This window comes from Bos indicus x Bos taurus, chromosome 11 (assembly GCF_003369695.1).
Source record: "Bos indicus x Bos taurus breed Angus x Brahman F1 hybrid chromosome 11, Bos_hybrid_MaternalHap_v2.0, whole genome shotgun sequence".
Lineage (NCBI taxonomy): Eukaryota > Metazoa > Chordata > Mammalia > Artiodactyla > Bovidae > Bos > Bos indicus x Bos taurus.
The window spans coordinates 86,328,947-86,342,245 of NC_040086.1; the positions used below are offsets into that span (position 1 = coordinate 86,328,947).

Genomic DNA, 13,299 nt, shown 5'->3' on the forward strand with positions numbered 1-13,299 from the left:
AGTCAGACATGTCTGAGCATTTCTGAACCACCACCACCACCACCTGGGCTGCCCCTCCTTCCCGTCAGTATCTGCAAGGCACACTTTCTCAGTGTTCACGTCTTTGCTCAAGTCTTCTTGGGGGAACCTCCTCCAGGGAGACCATCTTGAGTAGCATCTGCCCTCACCCTGGCCCCTTTCCGTGGCCATTCCCACTACTTGGTACTGTATTGATACATGGTTGACTCCCTGCTTTTGTTCACTGCTACATCTCCACAGTTCCCAGAACAGGGCACACAACCAGGGCTCAGTCAAAATATCTGAAATAATGCTTGTGTGACCAAGGGCTTAGCACGGTGCCCAAATGAATGAACAGATGAATAAGTGAACGGGTTTCCTCTAGGACCCTGTTGCTCTAACAGTTTCTGACTCTGTACCTGGGCTTCCCAGGGGGTGCTAGTGGTAAAGAACCCGCCTGCCAATGCAGGAGACGTAAGAGCCTCGGGTTCAATCCCTGCATTGGGAAGATCCTCTGGAGGAGGGCATGGCAACCCACTGCAGTATTTTTGCCTGGAGAATCCCATGGACAGAGGAGCCTGGTGAGCTACAGACCATAGTGTCACAAAGAGTCAGACACAAAAACATCAGGAATATGGATGACTTCAAGCTCCAAGAAGGGACATTCTGGAATTCAGACGTGGTGTCTGGAAAGTTCCATCTACCAGCACAGGACCAGCTGCAGCAGAAGAGGGGGCCTGGAGGTGTCAAACCCGCAGTCCACTCACCGGGCTGGGGCCATCTCCTCCCTCCCCCGTGAACACACCCCAGCTATGTGGTCCTATGCCTGGTGTGCCTCGCCCCAGAGCCAAGGTCACGGCTACTTGAATCTTCAGGGGATGAGTGCTTTGAGCTGCTTCCCCAGGGAAGGAAGGCAGGTTGGTGGATCAGACATAAATGAGCCTCTGCGGGAAGAACACGACAGGGAGAGGAAGAGGAAATGGCCCGGAGGGTGAGCCTCCCTCCACGGAATCGCTGACGCACAGGAAAAGGGCTTGAGGTAGGACCAAAACCAAGACACCGTGATTTTCCTTAAGGCCGTTGTCCCTGCTACGCATCCGGCCAGAGGTGAGGCCCACGTGTCTGCAGAGGGAGCTGGAGGCCGGGCCAGGGCACAGCCAGCAGCCTGGTGAGGGGCAAGCCTGAGCGAGCCTGCTGGGGGTTAAAGTGCAGAGTCCCCAGAGCCCGGGGCTTCCTCTGCCCCAGCTGAAGCCTCGTTTGAAGGCAACTGTGAGGCTTAGCGGGGGCACATCCCTGAACGCCAGCCTGGTGTGAGGAGGAAATCTGTTCCCTTTGGCCCACACACGTTCCTGAGGCCCCTTCTGTGTCAGGCATGGAAACGCCAGGATGAATGAGACACAGGGCCCCTCTCCAGGTGCCCCCTGTGCCCTCGAGCACACCCATGACAAGAGTAAGGTATCGAGTGAGGCTTGCTTACAAGGGACCCGGAGTGCTCCGGGTGGGCGGACAAAGGGAATGGGGTTTGCCAGGGCGAGGGGACCGGGAGAGAACCCACCCCATGCCACTGATACCCAGACGGGAGTGGTGAGCCTGACTACAGAGTGCCAGGAACGCCGTGCAGACGGCAGAGGAGGCGGTCATAGGGAGCAACAGAAGGGGGGCTGGAAGGGGGTGCTGGTAATGCCCCCCCACCCTCCCCAGCAAATGCCCATGCCCCCTGAAAACGCTCAGAATGAATCTAGCCTGGGACGCAGGGCTCTGCCCCTGTTCAATCCAACAACAAAAGCTCTTAAGTTTGAATCAAACAACGTTGTGAATCACAGGGCATCTCCTTCTCGGGGACCCAGAGCCGGCTGCAAACTAACGCTCTTTTGAAGGAAACCTAAGAGCCCACAGCAGACTGGACGCTGCTGGCTGGAGGCAGGAGCTGATCTGAGACTTCAGAAGCCCCCATACCAGCCCCTTGATAGATCTGCTCCCTCTTCGGTCAGCCCTGGGGGACAGAGTTCATGGTAGACGGGGGGCGCCCTCATCCTAGTTGGCTTATTACACACGGAGGTTTGGGCCACCAGCGCTCGCACATTGTGGAGTAAATTCCTCCAGCTGCCTGGGCCTGGCCGGCTGTGCAGTGACTCATGTAAACCAAGCCCGTGTGGGAAAGACCTGCAGGCAGGCGGCAGAGTGAGTCTGCAATTCTACTCCAGTTCTCCGAGCCGGACGTGAGCTGCAGTCCTCCCGCAAGGCAACGTCCTCCCTGTGGGAGAGGAAGCAAGCGTCCTGGCCAGGGGGCCCACACACCGCAGCCTTGATGACTGGCAGCTCTCAGGGAACGCGCTGGACTGGGTCCTGGAATCAGGCAGTCCCCTGTCTCAAGGCTCGAGACAAAGCCTCTGTTTGCTCCTCTGTTAAATGGGACCACTGTCAGTCTCGGGGAGCTGAGGCAGGATGGGGATTGTGTACAGGAGGGACCCCCCCCCCCTCACTGGGCCATAAATGTCCAGCCTGAGTCTCTTCCCAGGACCCTCTCTCTAGTCTTCTAGTCTTGGCTGTCTCTTAGCATCTCTGGGCCTCAGTTTCCTTGGCTGTAAATGGGAAGAACAGTCCCAGCCTGTTGATTTCACAGCATGGTGGTGAGGATAAAGGGAACTGAAGGCCAAGAAAGGGCTCTGACAAATATGAAGCATCAGACAAATATATGGAAATTCTATTGCACCTTTTATGATAAAAGAAATGTGCAAAGTGCTTGATGAGCTTAATCACAGTATCAGATGGAGCCAGGCTCGGAGGCGGGTCCACACTTTTCAGCAGACCCTCTACCTTGCATGCTCAGTGCACACGAGGGTGGGCAGAGGGGCTGGGATCCTAGGGGCTCAATACATGCAGCGGGGGGCAGGGCCAGTGAAATTCCAACTCCTGTTCTTCAAGAAGAAAATGAGGGAAGAAGACAGGAGAACCCAGCCCTGCAACAGCGCAGACCCTTGGCTCACACTGCCAGGGCAAACTGGGCTCTAGTCAAAGCCCCCCAGGATCAGCACAATGGAGCACATGCACTAAGTCACTTCAGTCATGTCTGACTCTGTGACCCCAGGGACTGTAGCTCCCCAGGCTCCTCTGTCCATGGGATTCTCCAGGCCAGAATACTGGAGTGGGTGGCCATGCCCTCCTCCAGGGGACCTTCCTGACCCAGGGATCGAACTCGCTTCTCTCATGTCTCCTGCATTAGCACGTGGGTTCTCTACTGCTAGCACCACCTGGGAAGCCCCCAGCATGACAGCGGACGCCACAAAGGCCCATCCCCAGGAGAGAGGCGCCTGTCCAACTGCAGTGTCTCCTGTGGCTTCTAGCTGGTTCAGGTCCACGGGCTTGAGGATCCTGTGGACACTCAGGACAGGCTCCTGAAGGACAGGGAGCTTCCCAGGAACTGAAGACCAGCCCAGAGCAACCCCAGTGTTTCCGGGGGCTGGCCGCTCAGATCTGTGTGGACAGGGTGGGCCTGGGACACACTTGTGCACACACACACCCTGCTGCACACACCACACATGTCATACACACCCCCCCCACACAATACCACCCTACATCATACACAAAACACACACACCCTACTGCACACACCACACACACCTCCCACACTATACCAGCCCACACCATACATGTACACCACACACACACCCCCACACAATACCACCACACACACACAGCCCCCCACACACACCCTACTGCACATACCACACACGTCACACACACCCCCACACACAATACCACCCTACACCATACACAAAACACACATACCCTACTGCACACACCACACACGTCACACACACCCCCACACACAATACCACCCTACACTATACCCATACACCACTCACGCACACACACACACACCCTACTGGACACGCCACACACGTCACACACACCTCCCACATGTCACACACACACCCCACATAATACCACCCTACACCATACCCATACACCACTCACGCACACACATACACCCTACTGCACACACCACACACGTCACACACACCTCCCACACTATACCAGCCCACACCATACATAGACACCACACACACACACCCTACTGCAAACACAATACACGTCACACACACACCCCACATGACACACACAAACCTCACATAATACCACTCGACACCATACATATACACCACACACACACACATTTCCTACTGGACACAGCACACATGTTACACACACACCCCCCACAACACCCCCCAACACCACACACATACACACACACCATACTGCACACACCACACACGTCACACAGACATCCCCCACACACCATACACATACACCACACAGACACACACACTGTATTGCCCACCCCACACACATTTCACACACAGCCCCCCCACACCATACACACACAGACACACACACGTACACCACGCACAGACACACACTCACACTCGGCATGGCCCTTTCCTCCACACTGCTGCGGCCCCACCACGCGCTGCCTGGAAGCCTCAGTCGGTTCTCTGGCTCCAGTGGGAGAGAAACCAGGTCTGGTGGGGCGGGGGGTGGTGCTCTCGGGAGAGAAGGCCTTTCCAACACAACGGTGTATGCAACAACAAGTATTTCACCCTGGGAATTCAGTTATCTCGGAGAAACCAGTGTGGGCCACGCTTTCCATTTCTTCATTCCCGCCACAGCTACTTCATACGCGTCCTAGGCTGGCACACACTTTACGCACCAGGACCCGAAGGTGTGACTCGTGAGCCACGCGGGAGCCGAGCTCTGCTGCGGGTGGGTCCCTGCAGTAGAGGAGGGCTGGGGCGACATGGCAGAGGGCGTCAGCGTGCGGGGAGACATGAGTGTGCGGAACTGTGTGGTGTGGCTGGGGAGGTGGGCGGGGCCTCATCTGGGCAGGGGCTGCAGGGAGCCTGGGCAGCACTGTGACTTCAGCAACTCTGGCCCAAGCTTCTGGGGAGACCACCAGCAAGCACCCCATCCCTGCTCCACAGCTGGGCCTGTTACCTCCCCAGGCACCTTCCTGGGCGATGAGCAGTCTAACAACACATCAGTACCGAGCAGCACAGGACAGTGTGGGGCAATACAGAGCAGTGCAGGGGAATGAGGAACGAACGGATCGATCAACAAATGCAGGGTGCAGGGAGGAGAGGCAGCGGGGGAAAGAAGAAAAGATACCATCAACCCTGAGGAGTCGGAATTTGGACTAATGACCCGAAGGGCAGTTCACACTGGTAAGTAAAAGTGAAGTCACTCAGTCATGTCCGACCCTGTGGACTGCAGCCCACCAGGCTCCTCCATCCATGGGATTTTCCAAGCAAGAGTACTGGAGTGGGTTGCCATTGCTTTCTCCAGGAGATCTTCCCGACCCAGGGATCGAACCCATGTCTCCAGCATTGTAGACAGACACTTTACCATCTAAGCCACTAGGGAAGGCCTTCAAATTGGTACAGTCTGAGTCGAAAAATACCTGAAAAACTGCCTCTGCATTCTTTCTCGGGCAGATGGTAAAGGTGGGAACGTGGGAGAGCCCTGAGGGAGATGAAGGGTGTCAGTGAGCAGACAGGAATCAGATGTTACTATAGCATCGCTGTCCCCACCCTGCCCCCGAGGGTGCGGTCGGGATGCCTGGGCAATCTTGGGCAAGTCACGTGCCTCACAGCTTTACTTTCCTCATCTGAAAAATATGAGTTTGGACAACGTGGCCCCCGAGGCACGTTCCACCCTCAAAAACGTCCTGGAATCTACTGCCAGTGGGAGCCTGGATGGCACCCACCCGGCGACTGTGTGTGTTACTCTCCCCAGGATCCTGGTTGGCAGGTGCATTCGCTTTTCTCCCCACAGGTGGGAGAAGGCTCATTTCTGCCAGGTTCCGCGCCTCAGCGATGACTCAATTCTCAATCCATGGGCCCCAAATGAACCCTTTCCAAACTGTGAATTCCTGTGCCCCAGATGAATGAGGTTTGGTCACATTCTAGGATATCTTGGGTAGAAACGGAAGCAATGTCATGATGAACATTAGACTTGAGGGGTTTTTGAGACACCCATGGCCTTCTGGGGTTTTGTGATGGTTGACACAGGGCTTCGACCTCAGGGCGAGGTCCCCCTCTGCGAGGTGCTGCCCACAGCAGAGCCCCTGGAGGCAGGGCTCCAGCCTAATGCTGCCTGGCTTCACTTACGTACGGTTCAGCACATCAATCCCGTTGTTTGTGTGTGTGTGTTTTGAAACTTGGAAGAAAACTTCCAGTGAATCATCTCATCTGCTATTTGATTCATGTTTAATGTCTTTGGAGAGAAATAAAAAACAGTAAGTCATTCTCCCGAAAAGTGGCATCAGCCTGGCCAAGACGCTGGGCGCATCAACGGTGACATGCCAGCTGCTTCTTGGTGGCCCCAGGGCTACAGTCTTGAGTTGTCATCAGAGTGCATTTATAATCCAAGTGAAGACAGCTCCTAAACACTGCCCTTTGCTGTTTTTATTCTTAAATCACAGCACCAGAAGCCGAAGGTTCTGCAGGGAGAGCTGGCGCCAAAGCACAAACTCGCACAGAAAGTGTCAGTCAACACATGTTAACAGAGCACCTACTGAGTGGGGATCATGGTGAAGAGGTGCGTGCGTGATAGGTTGTGAGTTGTGTCTGACTCTTTGTGACCCTCTGGACACCAGGTTCCTCTGTCCCTGGGACTGTCCAGGCAAGAATACTGGAGTGGGATGCCATGCCCTCCTCCAGGGGATCTTCCCGACCCAGGAATTGAACTCTCGTCCCCTATGTCCCCTGCATTGGCAAGCGGGTTCTTTACCACTTAGCACCAGCTGGGAAGCCCTGGTGAAGTGCTGGTGAGGTGCTGGGGATACAGAAATGTACAAGGTGCCCCCAAAGTGCTTCCACTCTAGCTGGGAAGGAAGGAAGGTGTGAATCCTTCTTTCCTTCCTTACCCTGAGTTAGTCTGTACTCTGAATCAAGCGTGGTGCTGGTGTGGTGGGGACAGAAAGGGGAGGGAAGGAAGGCGGCATTCCAGGCTTGTAGCTCAGGTCCTTCCCGATTCTTTTCCCCAAAGACGGAGAACTGAGTTTCAGTTTCTCAGGGCGTGGCTAGCAATAATCCCACAGCCAATCGGCACATCTAAAGCACAGGGCAGCCGCGTAGCTGGTGAAAGGAAGCAAGGAGAGAGGGCGAAAAAGGGCGACGAGGGCAAGGGCGCCCCTGGCAGGCAGCCCCAGATCCTCTGCAGGCTTAGCAGTTCAGTGCATCTGCGGCCTTGGCATGCTGTTCGGCGTGCCCAAGAGCCCATCTTCCTGGCCCCTTAAGGTCTCCACATTGCCCATCAGAGCCCCTCTGACCCCGATATTCTGTGACATCCGTGAAGGAGCCAGTTTCCTGGAGATCCTCTGAAGTCCTCAGAATAGCCGCCCTGTGACATGGGTGTTGCTAAGTGACCAACGTGCCCCTGGCGTCTGACCAACCCAAGGAAATTTGAGGGATCCACAGGACAGGAAATGTGAAATGCAGGCTGTCCCAGAAATCGTGGCCATGGGCCTGGGCCTGGGCTGGATGTGAAGGGAGAAAGATAAGTGAGGGCCCGATAGGAGAGGCGGATGATCTAGGGGGACAGTCCAGGTGGGCTCAGACCTGGCTCAGGGGCCAGCAGTCAGCGAGACCCTGGGGACATCACTTTATCCTTCGTCTGCGCATTATGGAACCTCTCTCTCTGTCTCACCCCTTGGGAGCTGAGCAAAGACAGACCGGCAGGTGCCCTTCCTTTGACCCCTGCCCTTCTCCTTCCTGAGCAGGTGTGAGCCCGGGGCCAGGCCTCCCACTCTCGGCACGCGTGCAGCCATCTCGTGCAGAACCCCACCTGGAGCAGAAGCTCAGGGATGTTGAAGACAGCGTGTCTCTGACCTGGGGCTCGCCATCCTGCAGGCGGGCCAGGACATGGTCCCCATCCCTCCACTGACTGTGCAGTGGATGAGAATGCCAACCTGTGTGCACCACCATGTGTGCACGTGTGTGTACGTGCAAGTGAGCACGCATCTGCCCACGAGGCCTGTCATGCAGGGCCCGTTCCTGTGGTTGAGGGTTGGAGGGGACACCCACAGGAAGTGATATTGCAAAGTCATTGCTGGTCACTCTAAAAATAACCCTCAACGTACAACCTAGGAAGGATTTCCCTTTCCGGGTGCCCTGCCTCGAAGCCACCACAGTTTCCACTCTGAGGCCACATCGGGACAGCCAGGTGGACCGCATTCAGAGTCAGCCTGCAGCCTTGCTCTCCTGGCCTCTTGTCCTGCAGAAGCCCTGTCTCCATGCCCCTGTTCATCCAGCATCTTTAGAGCAGTGCTTAAGTCTCTGTGAGGAACAGTTACGTGTGAAGTGAGCGAGGGGCTCCCCATGCAGGGTGGTTTCGACTGCACTGAGATGCTGCTCCTTGTTGGGCTCGTGTTGTGAGTGTCCCACTCCTCACGCATGAACTACACCCCCAGCAGCTGTCTGGCCCATCCCCTCTCCCCGAACTTGTGCATCTCCTCCCGTGACATGGATCTCTTTGCTGCCCCCGAATCCCTCAGACGTGCTACTGCCACAGGCCCTTTGCACTGGCTCTTCCTCTGAAACCAAACTGCTCCCTCACCTCCACTGCATCTAGGCTCAGGGCACTTCTCAGTGAGGCCTTCTCTAACTCCTCTGTCCAAAACTGTCACCCCAACACACATTCTTATCCCCTTTCTTACTTTATTTTTTTCTCTATATTTTACTGAATTCTCTCTCTCTTCCCTGAACTAGAATATGGAGTCCCTGGGGCCAGGTTTTATTCAAGTCAGTTCTCCACTGGAGGCCCAGAGCCTGGACGCTCTAGTGTGAATGATCAGTACACACTTTGTTGAGGGGATGAATGAGTGATTGCTGGCAGGAGGCTGGGACCTGCAGCTTTAGCACTCAGGTGCCTGCAGCAGGTAGACGGAGATGGAAGACTTGGGGGACAGGCCCTCCTGTCCATCACCAAAGGGAGAGGGGCAGAGAGAGGGGGTCCTCCCACTTCCCATCACTTGGTCCAGGACATCCCGACCAAGGACATTCATTGTCAGAGGTGCCATCTGCCTCCCAGAGTTTCTGATCTCTCGGGGGTTGGGGGCTAAGGGTTACTGAGTCTTTGCTGGGTAAGAAATGAAACACCCAGGGGGCCTCGGGATGGAAGGAGACACCAGGGACCACCTCCTCTGCCCTCTTTGGACCCCTCCACCTGCTCCAGCTCCTGACACCCAGCTACTAGCCTCAGGAGGACCCAACCTGGCCAGGCACTGCCCCTTGTGCCCCTGTGCCCACCCACCAGCCTCCAGCTGGGCCTCTGTACACAAGTGATATCCAGGTAGCCAGAGCCAGCTCCTGCCCCCTCCACATTCCCAGCTCCGACAGGGCTGGTGAAAGATCAGACCAATGAAAGTGGCCGTGTCTGCTTCCACATGGAGCTGTGTCTGTTTTCTTTGGAGAGAAAAGCCCAGAGACCCACTCTGAAGTCTGTCCCCTGGGTCTCTTGGCCCACACTGGCGAGTGCTTTCACTGGGTGAGCGGGGAAGGTGAGAGAAGGAAAGGCAGGGCAGCAGCAGAAACGCCCCTCCCTCAGGAAGTCCACACCCTGGTGTCCAAGCAAGAGAGGCAGGAAGGCCCCACCCACGGGATGTGGGGGCGAGACTGCGCCATCATGGGGGCGCTGGGCAGACTGTCCCCCTAAAGCCTTCCCCATTCTTTCCGCTGACTGGGTCAAGTCCCCACACGCTGGCACGTGGACAGGACCCCACAGAGAGGAGAGGCCCCTCAGAGGCCCGTCCTCACCCCATCTCACCTGCCGCCCCCCCCCCGCCCCCCCCACACCAGAGCACTTACCCAAGGCCGAGAGGAGGTGGAGAGAAAGCAGGGGTCAGAACCTTGGAGGCCGCTTCCACGTCCTGGCCCAGGCTGCTAGACCATGCCCTGGAAGAGAGGACAGATCGGTCACATGTGGCGGGGCCACCCAGACCCAGAGCCCACTGACTTCCTCACCAGTCACTTCCGTACAATTTACACACATTTCCCCATGATCCTTCCGTAATACAAGGTTCTCTTCCTCCGTGGGGGCTGGCAGGGCTCTCCTTGCCCCTGCAGAATGAGGGCTGCATCTCTCCTGAACTGACTGTGAGCTCCACAAGGGCAGAGAGTCTGTGCCTTCATTTCTGGGCAGCCAGTGCCTGGCTCAGAGCTTGCATGCAGCAGGCGCTCAATAAATAATCCCTGTTTGAGAAATGAGTGTCCCCAAATGCATCCCATGGACATGAGTGAAATCACAGTGCACTTGTGCTCAGTCAGAATTCTACCCTCTTCAGCAATGCAGGGCTTCATATGCCCGCTACATCACTGACACTCACTGCTAGGATTCAAGACCTGGAGATGCAAACACCACGCATCTCCCCACCAGATACGCTCACTGGAGGTCACTGACGTACTTTATGTATACACATATACACCAGTATGTACCTACATGTAACACTCTTAATAGACTTTATTTTTTAGAGCAGTTTTTTCATTCGCAGCAAAGCAGAGCAGAAAGTACAGCGGTCCCACCTACCCCTTGTCCCCAGACACAGCCCTCCTCATGTTCACCGTCCTCCCCCTGCAGACTGGGTACCTATGTTACAACTAGTGGACCTACACAGATACACGTCCTCGCCCCCAGGCCAGAGCTCACAGGAGCTTGTCCTTGGTGTTGTATGTTCTGTGGGTTTGAACAAACGTGTAACGTCCTGTTGTTTGGTTGCTCAGTCACATCCGACTCTTTGCGATGCCATGGACAGCAGCACGCCAGGCTCCCCTGTCCTTCACCATCTATGTTATAATATTAATATTATACGAGGCAGCTTCCCTGCCCTAAAATCCCCCTCTGCTCACCTCGTCCCCTATTTTTCTAAAGGTGAGCTCACGTCAACGGTCTCAGCTAAGTCATCTCATGACTCTGGAGCCCTGCTTGGACACTCAGGGAAATTAAAGCCTGGACAGGATCCGGGGTCCTCCACAAGGTCACCCGGGTGAAAACCAGTAAGTTGGAATCAGTGGCAGAATGTGCTAGAAGCAATGTGTCTGGTGGTCATTTTATCATCTTGACCTCCTGTCAGCCCTGGCGGGGAGGGTCCATTCTAACCCCACAGTTTACAGAGGAGCAAACAGATTTGGGGACGTGTGTCAAGGTCACATGCAGCCAAGTGGGATGCCCAAAATGTACACCCCCAAACCCACCTCTGCTCTTTCCAGATGCCCTCGTCAATTACAGGAGCTTATAGGAGGCGTGGGAATGCCACAGGCAAGCACCCTCTCAGGTTAGGGGGCTTTTGCTTTTCCAGCGTTGGATCGTGTGTGCCCCGGGCCTGTGGTCCTCCTGCAGGTGGTGGTGGTGGGGGGTGGCACCCTCCAGCCACTCTGTACCATTAATGTCACAGGGGGGCCTCCCCCAGCTGCAGGTCATCTGCACAAAGGCCCCACCATTTCTAGCCTCTGGGGGACAGACCTGCATGAACATCAAGCTCAAGGATCTGCTCGGGGACGGTGACAGCATTCCCAGTCCAGGTGGACACTGTCCTGTCTCTCCAGGCATGCCCCAGCTCTCCCAGGAAGAGCTCTGTGGAGTGGGGACAGCAGAGGTGCTCCTCTGTGCTGGGAGGCCCTGTGACTGGGGTGGGCCCTATGACCCCCGCCATCCTCAGTGTCCCCAGCTGTGACACGGTGGACGGGCCGGATCCCTTGGGGAGGCTGGGCCAGCTCTGATCCCAGGTTTCCCAGCAGGAGGAACCATCCTTCCAGAAGGCTCTGGCTCCCAGTCTGCTTGGGAACACTCCATTAACTCAAATTGCAAATTTCCTCCTGGCTCTATCGGCTAAGCCACAGGGGCTCCCCGGCCACCAGCTTTCCTGTGACAGATACAGATGACAGTCATCGCTGGAGACGGAATCAAGAGGCAGAAGTCATTATGCAGAAATAATTATGTTGAGTTATGTTTGGTTGCTCCTGATTTCTGTCTCTCAATTGTCTTACAAATGGTCATGCCACTTCCTCTCTAGGAGAACAAACTGTGGATGCTTGGGTGATTCAAACAGACCTCCTGGGCCGGAACCTAGTGCTCCAAACTCCTGCCAGGCGGGGCATCAGCATCCAAGGGCTGTGACGCCCTTTCCTTTCTCCGAGCACTTGGGAGAGAGGAGAGGTAGAAGACAAAAGCCCTGGGAAGGGAGCACACTCCCTGACTCACCCACACACCCCCCCTGCATTGGACCCTCCTTCAAGGCCCGCTTCACCTGGGTCCCTTTCTTCTGGGGCCCATCCTGACCTCCCAGCCTTTTGTTCACTTTATGCCCAAGGCACCTCCCTCTCCTAGGTCTGGGGTCTCTGGTTGGGGGTGACTCAGGCCGTGACCAGCTTTGACTCATTGTGGTACTCCCAGCTCCTAGCACAGAGCAAGGCCCTGGGAGAGCAGAGAGGGCTCCGTGGCTGGGCTGCTTGGGCTCAAATCCTAGCTCTCCTATTTCCTAGTTGTGTGACCCATTATCTACCTTCTCTCTGCCTCAGTCTTCCAGGATGTAAAATGGAGATGATGATAATCCTACCTAGTTCATCAACCTCTTAAAAGATTCCGTGAGCAAATGCACACACATACAAAATACTTGCTCATAGGAAGATGCAATAAATGTCAACAATGACTAAAAGAGCACAGAGAAGCCTTGAAAACACTCTTGTAAGAATCGAAGCCAACTTGAAAGACACAGACCACTGAAACTGACTCAAGAAGAAGTATGTCTGACACACCTATAACAAGGCAAGAGACTGAATTAGTAATCAAAAAATTACTCATGAACAAAAGTCCCCACCAGGCCCAGATGGTTTCACTGCTGAGTTCTATAAACATTTAAAGAATTAATAACAATTCTTCACAAACTCTTCCAAAAAACAGAAGAGGCAGGAACACTTCCCAACTGGTTCTATGAGGCTAGTACTACCTTGATCGCAAAACCAGACAAAGTCTCCACAAGAGAAGAAAGCTACAGACCAATGTCCCTAATGGACAAGGATGAAAAGAAAAACAAACAAGTCCTCAAACAAACAAACAAACAAACAAAAAACCAGCATAGCAAATCCAGTAACATAAAGAATAAAAAGAATTATACATCATACCAAATGGGATTTATCTCAGGAATGCAAGGATAGTTTACCATCTGAAAACAATTAATGGAGTACATCATACAGTAAAATAAAAAGCAAAAATCACATGCTAACCTCAACAGAGGCAGAAAAAGCACTT

General features: G+C 54.9%; 1 protein-coding gene across 2 annotated transcripts in view; it reads right to left on the reverse strand.

The window, feature by feature from the left end:
• The window catches only part of HPCAL1 (hippocalcin like 1), a 117,648-nt gene that overhangs the window by 20,435 nt on the left and 83,914 nt on the right, over nucleotides 1-13,299 (reverse strand). For both annotated transcript variants that reach the window (XM_027556093.1, XM_027556094.1), the window contains exon 2: nucleotides 9,864-9,950. The gene's annotated coding sequence lies outside the window, so the exon portion shown is untranslated. The remainder of the gene's footprint in view (nucleotides 1-9,863; nucleotides 9,951-13,299) is intronic.